Below are 6,258 nucleotides of genomic sequence, written 5' to 3'. Positions count from 1 at the left end.
AAACAAAAAAAAAAAAAAAAAAAAAAACCAAACAAACAAACTGTAATCAGCACAGGCACCCAAGAAAAATCCTAGGCATCGAGTGCTCTTGGTAGCAATGTTCTACATGGGTTGTCACAACTCATTGCTGGGATAATTAGCGTGTCCTGTGTGATGCCACTGGGAGAGAACTCAGGATTCTCGAGAAGAACAATTTCCCTTGCACTTGACTTTCCCCAGACTTCACCCGTGTGCCTTTCCCTTTGCTGATTTTGCCTTGATCCTTTTGTTGTAATAAATCATAGCTGTGAGCACAGCTACATGCTGAGTTCTATGATCCTTTTAGCAAATCTGCAAAATGAGGGGTGGTCTTGCGGACTCCAGATTTACCTTCAGGTGAGCCTCCCCAGTTCCAGTAACTGCCACCTTATACCCTACATTCCCATGGTACTGAGCTGCCTAGTACCTGGATATGCATGCAGTCTAAAGCCTCCATATCTAGAATGCCCTCTTTTCTCTCCGCCTGACTAACTTCCATGCAGTCATCAGGAACTCAGCTAGATTTAGTTATTCATTGCCGTGAAACAAGTGATCCCAAAACATAGCAGCTTAAGACAGCAACAATTTATTATTTCTTATGATTCTGCAGGTTGACTCACGCAGTTCTTCTTCCCATGGGGTTGGCTGGGGTTTTAGAGTGGAGACTTCAAATGGTCCCACCCATGGAGGTGGCAGTTGGTGCTGGCCACCTGCTGATAGCTTAGCTGAGGCTGTGGGTCAGAGGCCCAATTCTTAATATGGGTTTCTTCACATGGCTAATTGAGTTTCCTGAAACCATGGTGGGTATTCTCCAGGAACAAGCATTTCAAAAGAGCAAGCCCCAAAGTGCAAGTACTTATCAAGCTTCAGCTTGCATATTCATGCAATGAATGCTGATGTCCCACTGGCTAAGCTAGTTACACGGCCAAGCTCAAGATCATCACGGGAAAGAACTATGCAAGGAGATGAACACTGGAGGGTGCAGCTCATAGAGGGCCACCAATGTGCAATGTATCACACAGTACAAGCCTTCTATGGCGTCCTTAAGCCCCTTCCCAGTGCTTACCCATTACAATGCTTGCCACACCCAGTTGAAGTAGTTTAATTGTTGAGTGTTGTGCTTCTATTTATGGACTGGAGCTCCATATTTACCAACTGGAGTTCTTCTGAGAGCAGGGTCTGTACCTAATTTCTCCCAGTATCTCATTCCTGACCCAGAATATGTTTGCAGAATGAGTGCTTGAATCAGAGCAGCAACTATCATCACCTCCTTCGTATTTGCCAGGTTCAAGCCCTGTCTCTACCTCATTTAGGCTTAGGACGTTCAATAGCTGTAAGATGCTAACTATACATAGTCCCTGAGCTCCTTAAAGCACGGCAGCCTGTCCCATACCTAGGTCCCTGCTATACAGAAGGCACCTACCAGGCATTAGTGGAATGAATAAATGAATGAGTGAACTTTCTAGGCATATCATTGAGATTTCCAAGCTATAAGACCATTTGATCCAGCAGACTCGCTACTGGGTATCTACCCAAAGGAAAGTTACCTGCACTCTTAAGTTTATCATAGCACTGTTCACAATAGCAAAGATGTGGCATCAACCTAAGTGTCATCAATGAATGGCGGGATAAAGAAAAGGTGGTCTACATACACAATGGAATACAACTCACCCATTAAAAAGAAAAAAAAAAAAGTCTTTTGAGGCAACATACATAGAACCAGAGGCCATTATTTTAAGTGAAACAACTAAGAAAGTCAGGTACTGCATGTTCCACTTATAAATGGGAGCTAAATAATGTGTACATACAGACATAGACTGTGGAATAATAAACATTGGAGACTTGGAAGGGTGGGAGTGGGTGAGGGATAAAAAATTGCTTAATGGGCACAATGTACATTATTCAGGTGATGGTTGCACTAAAAGCCCAGACCTCCCCACTACACACACAATATATCCATGTAACAAAACTGCATCCATACCCCTTAAATTTATACAAATTTTAAAAATGCACCAACTGCTTTCTTAAACATACATTGTGATGAAGCTGTGCAGAAATCACACTACCCCACAGTCCACAAATAAAGCAGGTCAATCAAAGAGTTGTCAACAAAAGAGATTTTCAGTTCTCTCCTTTCCAGTTGAGGACCCTGAGGAAGGAGAGTTGCCCTTGCTGTGCCACGTTCTGCTGAGCAGCCCGGCTGGAGCAGAAGCACAGGGTCCTCCCACGAATGCGTCCTCTGCTTCCCTATTTCCTGGTTCTGAGCAGTGGCTCCTAATATAGGTTCTGTCTCATGCTATAAATAGCTACAGACACATCTTCAGTGGTAACACACTGGAGTGTGGAAATCCATTGTGAATTAAACTCCTCCCTATTGCAATATTCTGACATCATAAGAGAAAACAAGTGAATCATCCTTGTGTAAATATACTTCGATTAGATCATTAGGTTTCAAGGCTAAAACAAGGGAAGAGAAAAAACTGGGTGTTCTGTTCCCCTCTGGATAGGCATTGGGGTAAGATTTTCACCCCTCTGTGCGGTAACCCCCCTCAGCTGGAATAACAACTTCTTACTTAAGACCACATTCCTTTAGGTTCCATTCTTTGAAATATTTCATCCTTTGGACTTCAGTTTAAGCAACTAAAATAAAAGAAGATCTTGAATAACAAAACTAAATAAAAGAATGTGTTTGCTTTATTAAAGGGTTCTTTTTTTCACTTTTTTCACTTTATGAAAGGACTGACAGTATTATTTTCAGCAGGTGAGATACCCCTTGATCTGTTCAAAATGAAAATGAAATTCATCTAGTTCAGGAGCTATGAACTGGTTCTGTTGGCCAAATCTAGCCTGCACTGCCTGTGCATTTTCTCTCTTTTCCTTTCTCTCTCTCTTTCTTCGTATATTTTGTTTAAAGAAATAGAGACAGGGTCTGGCTATGTTTCCCAGAATCGATCTCGAATTCCTGAGCTCAAGCGATCCTCTCACCTCGGCCTCTCAAGGTGTTGGGATTATAGTCATGAGCCACAGTTCCTGGCCCACCTGTGCATTGTTTGAACAACACAGTAGTTGATTTTTAAATTCTGAGCTTCTATAACTGCATTATGCCATGTTCTCCAGTTCTCCATAATTGCTGCCACTACTTGATGTCTCACACATAGTTATGTTACCTGCAGGACACCTGGGTTTTACCTCTCATTTTACAAATGGGGAAACTGAGACCTAGAAAGGATGGATTGCTCAAGGCCATGGAACTAGGACATGCCAGGCTAAAAAGCAAGTTTCCAGCTCCCTGGCACAAGACTCCCTCCCTTCTGCTTACTGCATCTCCACACCCACTTTCTTGGAGCTTTCGTTAAATTAATAAATGTGCAATTTCAGCGTACACCACTAAACTGGCAAGCATTTGCAGGGGTAGATTTTGTAGTGACAGCACTTACCCAATGGGAAGTTGTTGCAACCTTCCTCTTTCCTTTCTGCCCTCCCATTTCTCAGGGTTGGAGGAAACTCACACTTTGCTGTCATCAGGCAAACCTCATGCATGGACAAGGAGCATCATTTTTCCACTTCTGCCCATCACAGTTCCTCCTTTCTATCAAATGGCACTAGCAGAATCTTTCTCCATATAAAATCCACACAGTCAATGTTTCATATGGTACAAATGGGCTTGTCTTTTGTTTTGAATTTTTTTTTTTTTGAAACAAGACCTTACTCTGCAGCTCAGGCTGGAGTACGGTGGCGTGATCGTGACTCCTGCAGCCTCAACCTCCTGGGCTCAAGTGATCCTCCCACCTTAGCCTCTCAAGTAACTGGGACCACAGGTGCGTGCCCCATAGCCAGCTTATTTATTTATTTTTTATAGAGATGAAGTCTCCCTATGTTGCCCAGGCTGGTCTCAAACTCCTGGGTTCAAACAGTCCTCCTACCTTTGCCTCCCAAAGTGCTGGAATTACAGGCATGAGCCACTGTGCCCAGCAAAGCTTTTCTTTCTGGAAAAATCCTACTTGTTATTCAAGGCCCTATTCAAATGTTGTGTCCAGTAAGACGCCAACTCCACTATTCATTTACTTATTTGTAACATCATGTAGCACAGCGTGGGGTGTGGGGTGTGTGTGCCTACTTGACCTCACCATTCCCTTCTTCAGCTCCCCTTGTCTACTCTGTCCCCTCCATCTGTGTTTACTGACTTGAATTGAGAGGATTGAGGCTCATAGGAGACTTCCTGAAAACAATCCACACCCACCACTTTTCTACCAAAATTGAACAAGGACTAGATTTTGATTCTCTTTTTTGGAAAGGAAAATAGGTCACCATACAAAAAGGCCCAAACAGCCTCTCCTGTTCAGGAAAATGCTGTCTGGTGTTGGGATGAGTTGGAGAGCCTTGAGGAGGGAGTTGCTATAGAGGAGGAGCTGAAAAGGACAGAGGTGGCGGGTATAGAAAGCAGTCAGTCAATGCAAGAGGGCAGTCTCCAAATTGCTCCAAACCGCAGCGTTCATCTGTGTCTGAACCTCTCTGAAACCCAGTGATGAGCTTAGGACAAATGAAAAGAAGTCTTACCAGCCGAAAGATGAACGAATTTTAGGGGACTCATGTCAGCAGTGACTCTCCCTTGGGAGGATGGTGGCTGAAGGAGGAGCCAGGGAACCATCTGAACTTGTAGACATTTTAGCCCAGTGCTATCCAATAGAAACACAATGTGACTCAAGTGCGTAATTTTAAGTTTTCTAGTTGACACGTTAAAAGCTAAAAAGGTGGCTTGGTGTAGTGGCTCACACCTGTAATCCCAGCACTGTGGGAGGCAGAGGTGGGCAGATCACTTGGGCCCAGGAGTTCGAGACCAGCCTGGCCATCACGGCAAAACCTTGTCTCTATTAAAAATACAAAAATTAGCCCGATGTGGTGACGCATGCCTGTAATCCCAGCTACTCTGGAGGCTGAGGCATGAGAATCGCTTGAACCTGAGAGGCAGAGGCTGCAGTGAGTCAAGATCACACCATTGCCCTCCAGCCTGGGTTGCAGAATGACTCTGTCTCAAGAAAAAAAAAAATAATAAAACCTAAAAAGATGAAATTAATTTGAATAACATGGTCAACATATTAAATCTCATACATTTAAAAAAATCCGCTATATCCAAAGTATTACCATCTCAACATGTTATTAATATAAACATGTAAAATAAACTATTGTACATGTTTTCAATCTAAGTCTTTAAATTCTAGTGTTTAGCTTATAGTTAAAGCACATCTCAATTTGGACACTAAATTTTTATCAAAAAGAATCTGTATTTAGATTTCATAAAATTTTCAGTTGAAAAAGCCGATTTACATACCCAAGTTGTTTCAAACATACCTAAAAGTTTCCATCAAATTGAATCAAATAACAGTTTTTAAATGTAATTAAAATGAAATAATATTAAAAGCCTAGTTCTTCAGTGGCATTAGTGACATTTCAAGTACTTAATAGCCACATGTGGTTACTGGCTACTGTACTGACTGCAGTTTTAGAGAGATCAGGATCGGTCCTACTGCCCATTGCCTGTTCCCCTTGGCCTTGCTCTGGGCTGGACAAATGGGAGTTTGATCAGAGTTCAATGCCCATGTGCCTAAGTTTAATAGTCTAGCAGTGGTGGTTCTCTTTTGAGTGCAGCCTTCTCCTTCTTAGCTCTGGAACACTCTGAGGGGAAGAGAAGGATATTTTATCAGCTGTTGCTCCTAGCTGGAGACCCCACCCAGAAAGCAGCTTGAGTGCCCCGCAGCCATGTAACTCCTGACTGAACGGGCTCCAAATGGGCCAGATGGGAATGCCTCAGTTCTTCCACGTGAAATAATATAGCTAGTATAACTTTTCCCTTTTTTTTTTTTTTTTTTTTTTTTCTGAGACGGAGTCTCACTCTGTCGCCCAGGCTGGAGTGCAGTGGTGCGATCTCGGCTCACTTGCAAGCTCCGCCTCTCCGGTTCATGCCATTCTCCTGCCTGAGCCTACTGAGTAGCTGGGACTACAGGTGTCCGCCACCACGCCCAGCTAATTTTTTGTGTTTTTAGTAGAGATGGGGTTTCACCATGTTAGCCAGGATAGTCTCAATCTCCTGACCTCATGATCTGCCTGCCTTGGCCTCCCAAAGTGCTGGGATTACAGGCGTGAGCCACCACGCCTGACTTTTTTTTTTTAAGGTCATTTTTTCATGTTTTTTAAGGTCAACTTTTCCATTTTTTAAGGTCATTGCATAGAGATGGAAGATTG

This window comes from Rhinopithecus bieti, unplaced genomic scaffold, assembly GCF_001698545.2.
Source record: "Rhinopithecus bieti isolate Rb0 unplaced genomic scaffold, ASM169854v2 scaffold_7681, whole genome shotgun sequence".
Classification (NCBI taxonomy): Eukaryota; Metazoa; Chordata; class Mammalia; order Primates; family Cercopithecidae; genus Rhinopithecus; species Rhinopithecus bieti.
The sequence above is the reverse complement of the archived record's forward strand: the minus strand, read 5'-3'. Positions refer to the sequence as shown.